The sequence below is a fragment of the Podarcis liolepis genome (assembly GCF_965112155.1).
Source record: "Podarcis liolepis genome assembly, chromosome: 10".
Classification (NCBI taxonomy): domain Eukaryota; kingdom Metazoa; phylum Chordata; class Lepidosauria; order Squamata; family Lacertidae; genus Podarcis; species Podarcis liolepis.
In genome coordinates, this window is record NC_139562.1 from 55,998,908 (window position 1) to 56,014,298 (window position 15,391).

The 15,391-nt window shown below is 43.6% G+C and overlaps 1 protein-coding gene across 6 annotated transcripts in view; it reads right to left on the bottom strand.

Annotated features, from left to right (window-relative positions):
• The window catches only part of TSPAN12 (tetraspanin 12), an 89,148-nt gene that overhangs the window by 68,651 nt on the left and 5,106 nt on the right, over positions 1–15,391 (bottom strand). The gene's annotated exons all lie outside the window — the stretch shown is intronic.

The following is a 15,391-nucleotide window of genomic DNA, read 5'->3' on the forward strand; positions in this document are numbered from 1 at the left end:
TCTGTGGGCTATCAATAAACTTGAACAGGCTTGCAATATTAGTGGCAGGGTATGTGGATATATTCATGAGTTTGCAGAATATACCAGTTCAGAGCATTTTTTCTAGAAAATACAGAGAGGCATGAGCATTAGCAGATACAGGCAGTTTAGAAAAGAAACTGAACGAGAAACATAATTCAGTATTTTCAATCCTGGCTCTTCAATTGATGGCAGTTAGTCTACTGACCTTAAGACTAAAAGGTTACTAAGCTAAACATCTGTACTGATGTGCACAGCTTTCCCATAGCACATGTGGAAACTCATATCCCTTTCACGACGAGAAAACTCTCCTCCTTCTTTCAAAACAATGCTCTACTAGCCTAAGGTTGCTTGGGAATTCTTGTCCAACCAAGTCTGTAGACAGATATCTAATATAATTTACAGATTTGGGGTCAGCCAATGCTGAAGTTAACTTTTAAGACGGGCCCTTTCAAGTGTTGTGTTAATTACACAAGGCACCTGGAACTATGAAGGCATAACTATCAGAATAGATGTTTCTTCCCAATATTTATTTTGGTAGAAATTTAGCAGAGAGCTGGTGTAGCAGGCAGGTAGGAAGCAACATGGGATTTCACGAAATAATGGCGTGAGACAATTCCCTATGAACACATACGCTGTCTCTGAAATGTGACAAACTCAGCATCCTATACCCTTTTAAAATGTGGCTCTTTTCTGGGGCAGAGGGTGTTATTGGGTTGTTGTTTTTATTCTGATTATATATGTTGTGATCTTTTCTGTGAAACACCCTGAGACCTTCAAGTATAGGGCGGTATATAAACGCTAATAATAATAATAATAATAATAATAATAATAATAATGCTCTCTAGGCTACACTGAAGCCAATATATAGCTAGCTAGCTAATTTTAAAATTTGCGTGTTCAGACCCAGAAACCTCCCCCCTAAATTAATTCACACTTGACTCAAATTTTGGTTTTGGTTTTTGGCAGAATTTAGGCCACAACTTTATTGATTACAGAAAGTGACTGGTTGCATAGGCTCTGGTTCGACTAGCTCCCTGCCATGCAGGTAACACTGACCCAGGGTTCCAGCATAGGTCAGCCAAGGGTGAACACCTGGATAAGTGGAAAACTGGGAACGGGCTAACTCTGTCACCCAAATGTCCCCCTGGACTCAGGCACGGGCACAACCCCCTCTCTGGGGTTGACCAAACCATCGAGTCCCTGGATTCCTTTAACGAAATACCCTTCACATAGGGATGGCGAGAGAGTTCTCCCATCCCTATCACCTGAACCAGAGCCTATCCGCAACCTTACAAGTTGTGATGATTTGCTACGCGGTAGGTGAAACCCAAATGGCAACAGCCAATCACGCAAGTGGGGAAAATTCCTGCCGTGCCCCTGTCCCAACGACAGGCAACACACAACGGCATAGCAAGGTCAAGCGCAAAGCCCTAAAAGTAGGGAGAGGTGGGCGGGTGTTCCGAATGCATGCACCGAAAGAGGAAGCTCTGGGTCACGTGCATGGGCATAAATAGGTCCCTTCAGCGGCGTAGCGTGAGTTGTCAGCACCCGGGGCAACGCAAGTAATTTGCGCCCCCTAACCCGGGGCAAGGCAAGTAATTTGCGCCCCCCCAACCCCTAACCTGTGAGTTGCCGCTGGCGCTGCCGCGCAAACAACGCTGCTTGCCCGAAGGAGGATGGAGGCAGAAGCAGCCGCCGCCTGTGGCTGGGCCGAGGGGATGGCGGCGGCAGGGTGCAGAGGCTGCCCGTGCCCGGCCAGGCGTCGGTGGCGGCGGCGGCGCTGCTGCAGTGGCTGCTCCTCCTGCGAGCAGTGAGCGGAGCGCAGCAACAGCGACGGCGGGGGGCGCGCGCGCTAGGGCGCAAGGCTGGCGGTGGCGGCGGGGAGCCCGGTGGAGGAAGGAACTTGTCCCTTCCCTCTGGACTCGCGCCCCCCCCAGATGTTGCGCCCGGTGCGGTCGGCACCCCTGGCACCCCCCACGCTACGCCACTGGGTCCCTTGAACTGTTTAGACTGTGTCCCATTGGCCAGATTGAACCCAGTTTCGAGGGACCTACCAATCGGGTGTTGTGGCTGACCATTCACACCCACCCACAGCACAGGGTGCCAGTTTTCCAGGTCTCACCTTCCTCTTTAAGGAAGGACCCAATGTTTCTAAAACAGGTTTATTCTATATTGCATACAACATTCTTCGCAGAAATCTTTCCACTGAATCGAGAATATTCCTCTCCTGTTTACCAATTCTGGGACAAGTAAATTAAGTTTCTGTTAAGTCATTTAGGAGACTTCTATGACTGGTAAGGCACAGTAGCCCTCTTTAGGATTTGATCCAAGAGGGCACCAGGTTGGCAAACGCTGGAAACCCCATTATAAAATCTTTCCCATGATTTGCAAAACCACCCAAAATGAGTGCATTTACATACCCTCCAACACAGGGGCACCCCAACATTTCTCCAATGAAAATAGGGGTGATCTATTCCATGTCCTCTGATGAAAATAGGGACATCCTAAGGAAAAGCGGGACATTTCGGGATCAAATCAGAAACCGGGATGGCTTCTGTAAATCTGAAACTGTCCCTGGAAAATAGGGACACTTGGAGGCTCTGTGTTTAATTTTTATTTTGAGAAGTATTTTTATTTTGAGAAGTAGTTGTGAGACATCTGCAATAATCTGTCAGTTTTGGAGACACTGCAAATTCATGCTCTGCAGCATATTATCTGTATTTGTTATGCAGAGCCAGAACCACAAATGTGGGAATAGTGTTCAGGGTAATGCCCCCCACTCTGAAGGAGAAGAAAAAACTGGTTACTACCCAGCAGAAGGTGACATATAAGTGGAAGTCATCTGGCATCTGGATTATATATTCAATATGCACTTTTGGCTTTTGACTGCAAGGGAAAAAACTCATCAGCCCACACAGCATCTGTGCTTCTAATATAATTTGTTCTTCTCAACACTTCCTCCTACTGAATGTTGAAGATTTCCAGACGAATCTGTCTTGCCTGTATCTCTGGGTCCCCAAACCACACACTCTGCAATTACACAGGAGTTGGGTTAATTTACAAGATAAAAATGCAGAAGGCACTTTCTGCTTTCTTCTCAGTATGCAGAATTAAAGCAGGCATTCAGCAAAACAAGGAGCTCCAACTCCTACACAAAAAGCAATGTGTGCATTGACAACACAGGAATTTCCCCTCAAAGTACCTCAATAAATCAGAATCGCAAGCCCCTCTGCCTTACAAATTGAAATTTGCTCCTTATTATCGAAGCCTCAGTCCAACTATTGCTTGTACTGGATCCCAAACACTTTGCCTGTGGTTCAGTAGCTCTGATACTGACAAAATAATTCCCTCACAAACTTGGCCTTTCATGTCCTATTTTACAAGCAGAGGAAAACTCCTCGTGCACAACAGGGAATCCCCAATAATAGGAAGAATATTTCCTGTCATAGAAGAGAACAGGAAGTCCCAGTGCATGCTGGACTTCTGCCCGCATCCCCTGAGTGCAATCCAGCAAAAAGTTTGAAAGCCATTCGCCTTATGCTTCAAACTAATTCACAAATTCGGCAAATTACATTTCGGAATCTTCCTGGAGGTGTGCCGTTTTAAACTGGAGCTGAAGGAATTACCTTTTTTAAAAAAAGTCACAAAAATTACACCCCGCACACAGAAACCTAGTACATAAAGGAACTGGGCAAGTAGAAACACAGTGGTACCTCGCAAGACGAATGCCTCGCAAGACAAAAAACTCGCTAGACAAAAGGATTTTTTGCTTTTTGAGCTGCTTCGCAAGACGATTTTCCCTATGGGCTTGCTTCGCAAGACGAAAACGTCTTGCAAGTTTGTTTCCTTTTTCTTAACACCGTTAATACAGTTGTGACTTTACTTCGAGGAGCAACTCATAGAACGCGGTGTGGTAGCCTTTTTTGAGGTTTTTAAAGACTTTGGTGATTTTTGAAGCTTTTCCAAAACTTTCCCGACACTGTGCTTCGCAAGACGAAAAAAATCGCAAGACGACAAAACTCGCGGAACGAATTAATTTCGTCTTGCGAGGCACCACTGCACTTGCATCTGGTGAGCTATCAGAGATTTGTTTTGTTCTTTTTAGAATGTAAACCCGCACCTGCCATCTGCTGCAATATAGTGGCAATATAGTGCAAGAAAAAAATTACACCCTGTGATTTTGCTGAACATCTCACTCGTTTGTAATTACCATCAAATTGGGGGGACCGAAGAGCACAGCTAAGTGCTTTTTTAAAAAAAATATTGATACTTACTCAAAGATATACAAAAATACCTACCCATTATCTTTTTATAACATAGTGAGATAAAACAGCTACTTAGTCTTATAGGAGAACAAAGTCAGAATGGAGAAAAAATAAAGGAACAGAAAGCAAGAAAAAAGGAATAGAAAGAAGAATATAGCTAAGTGCTTAAGGCTGCAACTCTGGACACATTTTCCTGGGAGTAAACCCCACTGAACACAACAGGACTTATTTCTGAGTTGCCATGTGCAGGATTGCACCGTTCCATTTACATTGGTGGGACACACCTAGCTTTCTGTGCCAGCCGACCACAATCAACTGCAGGAGAATAGGAAGTGGAAGCAGAGCTATTGAAAATGGAAATTATTCCTTGCCTGTGTGAGCTTTCCTTTCATAGCCAACAATGGGCACACTGTATCCTGACAACCTCCGGACGGTGGGCATTATGAGGAACCAAGTTTTACTAAAACCAGTGAACTTATTTCTATGTAATGTGTTGATAGGTAAAGGTAAAGTGACCCCTGACCATTAGGTCCAGTCGTGGCCGACTCTGGGGTTGCGGCGCTCATCTCACTTTATTGGCCGAAGGAGCCGGCGTACAGCTTCCGGGTCATGTGGCCAGCATGATCAAGCCGCTTCTGGCAAAACCAGAGCAGCGCACGGAAACGCCATTTACCTTACCGCCGGAGCGGCACCTATTTATCTACTTGACTTTGACGTGCTTTTGAACTGCTAGGTTGGCAGGAGCTGGGACCGAACAACAGGAGCTCACCCCGTCGCAGGGATTCGAACCACCAACCTTCTGATCAGCAAGTCCTAGACTCTGTGGTTTAACCCACAGCGCCACCCGCATCCCTAATGTGTTGATAGTCAGCAGTTATATTTAACTGCATCTGTAAGCCTGCTTAATGGGATGTAGGTGGCCCTATCTTTCTCTGGAATGTGCCCATTACACAAATCACATTAATTTCTATGAAACTTATTTAAGTGTAAACTTGCTATGAGCTCCCAGATAAAACTCAGGGAAGTTGAAGCAAGCTTCACTGAAATAAATGGAATTTACATTCCAGCAAAGTGTTTGAGATCAAGGTGATAGTCTAAGGTAATCAAACATTGAAGTTTCTGAGAGAGCACGGAAGACCATTAAAAAAAAACACAGCATCATATGCGACTTAAAATGCCAATATATCAATAATGTTAAGATCCAAAAATTATCTGTAGGTATCAGTTGTGGTATATTATAAACACAACATTTTCTGCTTGTTACAGTCGACTGGCCAAATCACTTCTGGTTTCATTTTAAACCATCAGAATGTTATATAGCCATCACCATGAAATTGCTACTTTACATTTTTTGCTTGATATGCCAGCCTCCGTGATTGCCTTGAAAATAAGTGATGAAGCCACACAGACCAGCATTACGTTTTCAAGCTACATTTCCTCATTTTAATCAGATATTTGCTTAATTGTATTTATGCCAAAAAAACACAACCCAAAACTAGCAGGTACTTTACAAAGTTGGCGCTTTAATGGAGACATTTTTTTTTTTTAATGTTGTAGCCTAAATGAAAAACATACAAAATATATATTGCTAGCCATGACACTGGAGCAAACTGCAGGATACAGTTACATCATTTTTTATTATTTTTTCTTGCTTGCTTGCTGTTATATCCTGCACGTTGTTCCCAAGGAATCTACCATCCAGACAATGACCAGATCTAGATCTGCTTAGCTTTTGTGAAGTGATAGCCTTACATGTGACCTCAGACTATACCCTGGGACCCAGGATATTTTTGCATACACATTTTCTCATTGCACTCTGCTTCCAACTTACAGCAGGCAAAATACCTTAGCAGCAATATAAGGCAAAAGTGAATGGCACTAACTACTAAACAACTACTTCAATTCACAGCAATGTGCCCATTCCAATGAAGACCAAACAGCCAACAAGAGTCCTGTTTTGCCTTAGCTAGTCAGCTTGTCTGGGCTCGCCAAGACAGATAACGAGCTTACCGCTTAGTAATGCTTTCTGACACGTGGCAGCTTAGTCACCTGTATTACTGCAAACCTGGTATAAACTAGGAATGAGGTGGGAAACTGGTTCCATTTAAATTTTAGTTCACATGGAACAGGAAACCATGGTTTCTGCTAAAACACTATACTGTATTGAGTCTCAGAAGAATTGATGCATTTGAATTACGGTGCTGGAGGAGACTCTTGAGAGTCCCATGGACTGCAAGAAGATCAAACCTATCCATTCTGAAGGAAATCAGCCCCGAGTGCTCACTGGAAGGACAGATCCTGAAGCTGAGGCTCCAATACTTTGGCCACCTCATGAGAAGAGAAGACTCCCTGGAAAAGTCTCTGATGCTGGGAAAGATGGAGGGCACAAGGAGAAGGGGACGACAGAGGACGAGATGGTTGGACAGTGTTCTTGAAGCTACCAACATGAGTTTGACCAAACTGCAGGAGGCAGTGGAAGACAGGAGTGCCTGGCGTGCTCTGGTCCATGGGGTCACGAAGAGTCGGACACAACTAAACGACTAAACAACAATTGAGTCTCAGGTTCTCACATATACAAACAGGTCCCTTATGAAGCAGAGAAACATTCCATTTTAAACTACCCACGGAGCCCTGTGGTGTCGAAAACCTGGGACACTATGGTTTGTTTAAAGCTGGCATGCTCTGGTCCATGGGGTCATGAAGAGTCGGACATGACTAAACAACTAAACAACAACAGTAATGGTTTATCAACTAGCCAGGATCTGAAAACAGAGTTTAACCCAGTTTGATCTCACCAACTATAATTCAAGCAAACCAAAGTTCCCCACATTTGGACATCACAGGGAACTCTGGTTAGCAGAAATGTTCCATCACACTAGGAAAAGAGGAGGGAAGGAGAAGGATTAAAATAGTGAGGGTTTTGCCAGGTTTTCCATTACATCTGAACCAAACTTAAGTGTCAGAAAGTGAAGTCTGATACAGAAGGCTTCTCCATCAGAAGACATCAAAGGCTAAGTCCGGAAATTGTGTTTCTTTATCTCATGTTGTACAAAATGCTATGGTTTTCACAAGAAAGCGGTAGGGAGATACCCAAAGGAGTAGTGGGTTTTTCAAACTTTGATAGAGGTCATGTCTGGCTCAGAATCTTTATTCCCAGTGGAACTATCTATTCGAATTAAGTCAGACTTGGCTCAAGAAGGAGTGCTGCATGCTGTCGATTGTGTTGATATTTCCAAACTCTCCAAATCCTGCGTAATTCTTCTGGCTGATTTTGGATATGAAACAGCCTGATGCTGCTCTTCAGCAATAGTATGTCACTGGCAAATTGAACACGTTATACCGCAGAAGCTACACAGTCACAAATGCACAGGGGTCATAAGAACTGAAGCCTGCCAAATGGTAGCAGCTTCGCATTTGAACATCTGCTTCGTTTGCGGGCGGCTGCAAAACAATCTGGTTTTGTATGTGACGCTGCAGAACACAACCAGAAGGTGGGAGCTGTTGCCCATCCAATTTTTCTTTTTAAATGTCACAATGCACACAGGATTCATGGAAACAAAATAAACAAAATCCTTCCGGTAGCACCTTAGAGATCAACTAAGTTTGTTATTGGTATGAGCTTTTGTGTGCATGCACACTTCTTCAGATACCATGTACACGAAAGCCCATACCTATAACAAACTTAGTTGGTCTCTAAGGTGCTACTGGAAGGATTTTTTTTCCCCCGACTACGGCAGACCAACATGGCTACCTACCTGTAACTAGGATTCATGGACAGTGCCTCCTCCAAATTTCATCAGAACGAGACACTCCGTATTTCATTTATTTAAAAATATACACCTAGCTTTTCAAGGCAAAGAAGTCTTTTGCCTCCAGTGACAGTCATCTTGCAGCGTTCGTCTGCACCCGGTTCCAGTCTAATTTTAGGTTGGTCAATTTCTCCCGGATAACACCACCTCAGAAAGCATGTCCAAAGAACATTACTTGCCCCTCGAGCTCTAAAAGTAAATTTAAAGGATCCCTTTGATGTACCAAGGCACGGACTCTTCTCTGACCTCTCTCAATGCCCTCACATGCTAACTAGTCCTCCCTCTTCCGTCGTTTTTACCTCAGTGCCAAGCTTTTAAAGCATGAAGCTCTTTTATTTTCTTAAGCTATTTATAAACTGCCCTCCCTCAAAAGGTAGCAGGGTGGTGACTGGCCAAACAACAATAAAATACTGGCATAAAAACGGCTTCAAAAGGCAGTAGGCGCACAACAGGGCAAAGTAGCCAGCTTAAAATCTTCTCCGGAGGGTAAGACTCGAACCAGTGGCTTCAAGTTTCAAGAAAGGAGATTCCGAGTAAACGTTTGGAAAAACTCTCTGACAGTAAGAGCTGTTTGGCAGTGGAATGGACTCCCACGAGAGGTGGTGGACTCTCCTTCCTTGAAGGTTTTTAAACAAGAGGTTGGATGGCCATCTGTCATGGATGCTGAGATTCCTGCATTGCGGGGGTTGGACTAGATGACCCCTGGGTCCCTTCCAACTCTATCATTCTATACCCAGGCAAACAGAAAAGTTTTGGCCCAGAAGATAGTGTCACGGTTTCTGAAATGTCGGTTACTGGTGAATTATTGCAGAATCTGATTCATTGCTCAAATGACACGTTCTAACTCCCATTTAAATTTTCTCCTGAAAGAGCGCTTGCCTGTTTTCCAGGGCAAATGCCATTAAATAATGCTGAGCCTTTTCCTGAAAGGATGATTGTCCTTCCCTCCAGGAAAGACAGAACATCCTCCGAAGAAAACAAAAACGCTAGTTCAGCTACAGGGCCCATCCTGTCTCCAATGCCAGGCAGTTCCGAACGCTGAAACTTACAACCACAAAAATCATTAATTGAAGAACTCCATGCTGTGTGATTCACTCCTACCTTTGGACAGACTAGGATATGACAGGACATTTTGAGTTTGACATCACATGCCTTAATAAATAAAATACCGTGTAATAAATAAAATACTGGGTGGGGGTTACTGTTTTTGTTTGCTGTTACGTCATGCATTTTTGAGTTTTTATATTGTAAATCGCCCTGTGATTCTCAGATGAAGGCACATAAATTCAATAAACAAATTAATAAAGTTAACCATAATCTACTGTTATTTCTGTCCTCTACAAATCCACCTGTTATTAAGTCCACATATACCAGACCTTCCAAATGTCCCTATTTTCCAGAGACGGTCCTAAATTTACAAAAAGCCGCCCCGGTTTCTGCTTTGATCCCGGAATGTCCCGCTTTTCCTTAGGATGTCCCTATTTTCATCAGAGAAATATTGGAGGGCATGGAATTATGTCACACACACCCAAGCCAAGGGAGGCCTATACAACCTTTAAAATACATCTGAAGGCAGCCTTGTATAGGGAAATGTTTAACGTTTTATTATGTTTTTATATATTTTGGAAGCCTCCTGGAGTGGTGTGGGAGCCCAGTCAGATGGGTGGGGTAATAATAATAATAATAATAATAATAATAATAATAATAATAATAAACATTATGGAATAGGATGCCCCTATTTTCATCTGAGAAATGTTGGAGGGTATGACATACCATTATATACATATGACTTGGCTCATTTTTATACCTGATTCCTGTAAATACCCTGTAGCTTCCGCATTACCTGAAAGGATTTAAACCTATTTATGTTTCCACACAGCTTCTGACTTCGTGTGCATCTCTCACAGTGATGACAAATTACAATGTGAATGCAGAGAGCCTATTTTCAGTGACTTTCTGTGTACTTCTAAAGAGAAAAATTGAATGCATTGCCCACAAAGCCCGGCACAATGTCCACTTCAGCACCTTGAAAGTAGTTATATTAGAAAAATTGCCCCTTACGTGATTATAAATAAGGAATGGTAAAATAAAACAAGATAGAGAGTTATACCAACGACCGACTGAGGAGAGGATCAATATCAGCAGAAAATAAAGGATGGATATTAGCTCTTGAAATTTAGAACTTGGGGGGTCCCATTGAAATTAATAAATTCAGAATATAATTGACTTTTTTTTTGAATGTGAAAACATTTGGTTTGATTTGTTATTAATATGAATGGGTTTTTTTAACTGGAAAATGAATAAAAATTATTTGCAAAAAAAAGTAGTTATATTTTACTTAAAATTGGAGAATCACTCGTTTTTTCCTGCTGCAGTAAACACTATGTATTGGAGGCTTTGGGAGATCGGAAACCATAAGGTCTCTTCGGTGCTACTTTACTTCAAGTAATAGATAATGTACCTTAAAAGCAACTACCGTCTGAGAACCTGCTGTAACAAGTCTGTGTAAAAACAATAAAGCAACAGGGGCCTTTTAGAAACACCAAGTTTAGGCCTGTCCAGATTAGATAGCTGTTGATTTCTGAAAGAAGGCAAATTTCTCACCAACAATCTTAAGTCAGAGACAGAGAAACTCTCTATAGTAATGAGAGTTAGTGGTAGTATTCTAAAAGGGGTTGATTTTCTTTCTTTCTTTACTGAAATACCTGCATTCAAACCATTCTTTCATAAGATATATCAAAGTGGTATACAACGTACAAAACAGAATAAAATCAGTAGAACTATCATCTACCAATCCCTACAGTATGGTCCAGTGCAAACAGTGCTTAAACATAGATTCAGGTAGGTAGCCATGTTGGTCTAAAGCAGTCAAAATATTTCAAATGCTTAAACATAGTTTAGCGCTGCGTTTTGCTGCCTTAACCTGGTTAAGACCCTTCAAAGCAAACAGTTACTTGGTAAAAGCATGGGTTCGCTTGCCAAATTAAGCTCTCCCCTGGCAGGCCATATAGCTGTTCAAGTTTAATGTTTGTATATTTTATATTGAAGTTTTATTTTGTTTTGTAACCTGTCCTGGGATCACGAAAAGTTGACACCACGCAAACAAACAAAAAAAACGGCAACGTGGTTTTGAGTCCTTGTTTGCAGCCAAATGTTAACTACGGATTAAGTACTTAGTAAGTCCTTGTGTTCAACGATTGACTCCTGCTGAGCTAATTCTGTTGGAATCCTTTGCACAGGAATACAGGAATAAGGCATATTAAACCCAGCGGATTCCGTTGGAACTGCAAAAATGGCAATAAAAGTCTATCCAAGAAATCCAGCGCTCCTCTCCAATACTTGTGACAAAACCAATCAATCAATCTTTATGGGTTTGACCACTGAATTTTGTGGGGGAATATTTTTGTATTGTATATATTATGCAGCAAGAACAGTGGGTTAGCCATTGCAGGATAGAATTGTTGGTATTGTCATTTAAGACACCTGACTAATCACACCTAAGTACAGTGGTACCTCAGTTTACGAACTTAATCCGTTCCAGAAGTCCGTTCTTAAACCAAAACCATTCTTAAACCGAGGCACGCTTTCCTTAATGAGGCCTCCCGCCACTGGTGCCCTTCCACCGTCTGGATTCCGTTCTTAGACTGAGGTAAAGTTCGCAAACCAGGACACTACTTCCAGTTTTGCAGAGTTCATAAACCGAATCGTTTGTAAACAGGGCTGTTCTTAAACCGAAGTACCACTGTAAAAGGCAAAGGACCCCTGGACGGTTAAGTCCAGTCAAAGGTGACTATGGGGTTGCGATGCTCATCTCGCTTTCAGGCCGAGGGAGCTGGCGTTTGTCCGCAGACAGCTTTCTGGGTCATGTGGCCAGCATGACTAAACCACTTCTGGTGCAACCGGACACCGTGACAGAAGCCAGAGCGCATGGAAACGCCATTTTTCTTCCTGCCACAGTGTTATCTACTTGCACTAGTATGCTTTTGAACTGCTAGGTTGGCAGGAGCTGGGACAGAGCAACAGGAGCTCACTCTGTCACGGGGATTCGAACCACCGACCTTCTGATCAGCAAGCCCAAGAGGCTCAGTGATTTAGACCACAGCGCCACCTACATCCCTTTAAGACTGACAGTGCACACCTGAGTAATCACACCTAAGTAATCGCTACTCAACGCCAATCAGCGCCACCTTTTCTAAATTCCAAATGTGCCCGTGAGCCTGAAAAGGTTCAGGACCCCTAAACACACAATGGAATTAAAAACCATTTCAGCAAGTACACAACACTGCGGCTTTTTTCCTATGTTCTACACGCCCATCTGCCAATCTTTCCGAAGATGCCGCGAAGAAATAATGCTCGAAGGCCAGTGCTCCTGAACCTCTGGAGGAGAGAAAGAAATCATCTCATTGTGCTACAGCAGCCTCGGCTGTCAGATTACAAGATGCCCTTTGGTCCACAGCTGACATGGAGCGTAAGACAACAAATCTGTGAAAATATAAAGGCGCCACGACCGTCCTTGCATCTTGAATCGTGGGGCCCAATCTCAAAAACATTTACGCAGAAGCATTTCCAAGTGAATTCCTTACTTCTTGGAAAGTGTAGTGAGGACAGCAGCGCCATGTCTGTTTTCTTGCCCCAGGGGCACCGAAGGACCTTAAAACGTGTTCTCCCTAGCAGAGAGCACGTGTTGCAGTGGGGGATACAAGCCACCCCAGCGTTGCTGGGCAGATTTGCGGAGTGACCCAGGCAGTGAATTGGTTAATTGGGTCACTGAGGAGAATTGCTTGTTACCAATTTTGAAGGAGGGGTCAGAAGTTTTAAATATTGGACGCCCAACTTTGGGCGTCCTCTTGGCTGCTTGCACCGGATCACCCGCCCACCCTCCCTGTATTGGGGGGGTTGTTCGCTTGACAACCTATGCCTGTCATGGGGTCGTCTGCTTTGAGGCAGGGGCCTGGTAGGAATTTTGTCCATTTGGCTGATTGGCTGGTGCCATTTGGTTTTTGCCTACTACGTAGCAAATCGTCACAACTTGTAAGGTTGGCGGTTAGGCATTGGTTCAAATTGGTTGATGGAGGAGTAAGTGCCTACCCCTCCAATGGTGGTGCGGAAAGGGAATTCCGTTAAAGGAATCCAGGGGCTTACCATTCTTTTCGTCCTTGTCCCTGGCATCGGACTTGGGCCGTGCAAGCCCCCAGGAGCATGAGGGTGAGAAGTGAGGGACTGAGGCCCAGCTTCATTTTCTCCCCAAAATTGTTTCCCTCACTGGCTTCCGCTGGAATCCGGAAGTCAGTTCTGTCCCTGGGCAAGTACAGATAGTCGGAACCAACGCCTAAGCAACCACTCACTTGTGTGTATTTAAATAAAGTTGTGGGCCAAAATCGTGCCAAAAGCCCAAACCAAAATTGATGTGTGATGTGTGAATTATTGGGGGGTGGCTTGGGGACCTCGACACGCAATCAACGCACACAAAACTTGACTGGCACGGCAGCTGAGCACACCAAGGACACACATGCCCTACAGCCATAGTTAGGAGATCTGGCAGCAGCATTTGGAAGGGAAGGTTGCTCAACGGTAACAGAAAATGACTTTGAAATAACTTGGAAGGATTCAGGCTTGGGCATCTCAAGAGTTGAAAAGTCTCTGCGGCGGTTAGAGCCATCAAAGGCTGAAGTGGCGGCCAGGATTCAAGAAGCGCTTGGGTGGGAATGCCAGCCAATTCTACGCCTACGTGGGTAGGCGACGCATTTTTCTTCCTGGCAACAGATCTGACTGAGTTGCTAGCCTTTTAGGGTAGCCTTCAGAAGCTGAGCTCAAAGAGGAGAGCTGAAAAGCTCATGAGCACATGCAGAACGCCACACAACATGTTTTGGATTGTTTCTTTTTTTAAAAAAAGTAAAAGATTATTCTCTAGGAACACTGTGCAGAGATCGCGTCGTATTTGAGTCCTGTAACATCAGTTAAATTATCATCACAAGTGCTACTCAGAAGATACACATAACTGGAACTTCTCTTGTGTTAAATTCGTAGAATCATAGAATTAAACTGGAAAGGACTTTGAGGAGCGTCTAGTCCATAAGGACATTGTTAGAAGAACCACAGGACGGTTTGTAGTACACTGGCAAAGTGTTTTGCAGTCCTTGCCATTTAAAATCATTGCAACCGCAATCGCCCACTTCAGCAAATAACTACAGCAGCTCATGAGTGACATTAATATAGTCATTAAATAGATTGCCCCAGCTGCCCATCTTTGCACACAGTTAGAAGCAAACACCGTGGTACTTTTCAAAATCCATTTATTATTTAACTAAGCTTTCTTACATTTTTCGCAATCAGTCTGGAGGAGAGATCTTTTTACAACAGTGAATTTATTTTATTTATTAACCTCATTTAAGCCTTGATTCTCCAAGAGACTGCACGTAGAGCAATAAAACGACCATTCGTTCCAGTGTAATAAGGAGAAGAAATTAAAGAAGGGAATCTGAAAAGCAGAGCAATCTAGGACCTAAGTCACTTGTAACACTGAGACAAACCATGGCTTAGTCGCTTCATGTGGTTGTTTCTGATCAGTTTCTGAACCTGCTGCTGCTGCCGCACTGCTGCGAACCAAACCATAGTTCAACATAGTGCTGCACCCAAACCCCAGTTCATGGTCTATCTCCCCCAAACAAACCATGAGCGGTAAGCCATAGAATAAATCTTAGCTAAGCCTGTGTTTTGTCAGAGAGGGAGAAACCATGAGCCCACAGTTCAGACATTATAATTACGTTTCCCCCCCATTTCTATACCACTTTATATTTTTAAGAAAAAAATCCCAAAGCAATACACCGCAAAGCCAAACCATGGCTTAGCTCAGAGCATAGTGTTGGCAGCAACATCAGAGGAGGAGCAAAGGGACGGTACTGACTTCTCACTGACAGGCAGCACAATCGTTTCTTCAAAACTAAGCCACGGTTTGGATTAAAATTACATGCAAACTAAGTCTAGAAATCATCCCTAAACGGCCTTGGCCCAGTATACCTGAAGGAGCGTCTCCACCCTCATTGTTCAGCCCAGACACTGAGATCCAGCTCCGAGGGCCTTCTGGCGGTTCCCTCGCTGAAAAATGAGGTTACAGGGAACCAGGCAGAGGGCCTTCACGGTAGTGGCACCCGCCCTGTGGAACACCCTCCCATCAGATGTCAAGGAAATAAACAACTATCTGACTTTTAGAAGACATCTGAAGACAGCCCTGTTTAGGGAAATTTTTAATGTTTGATGTTTTGTCACATTTTTAATATTCAATTGGGAGCCGCCCAG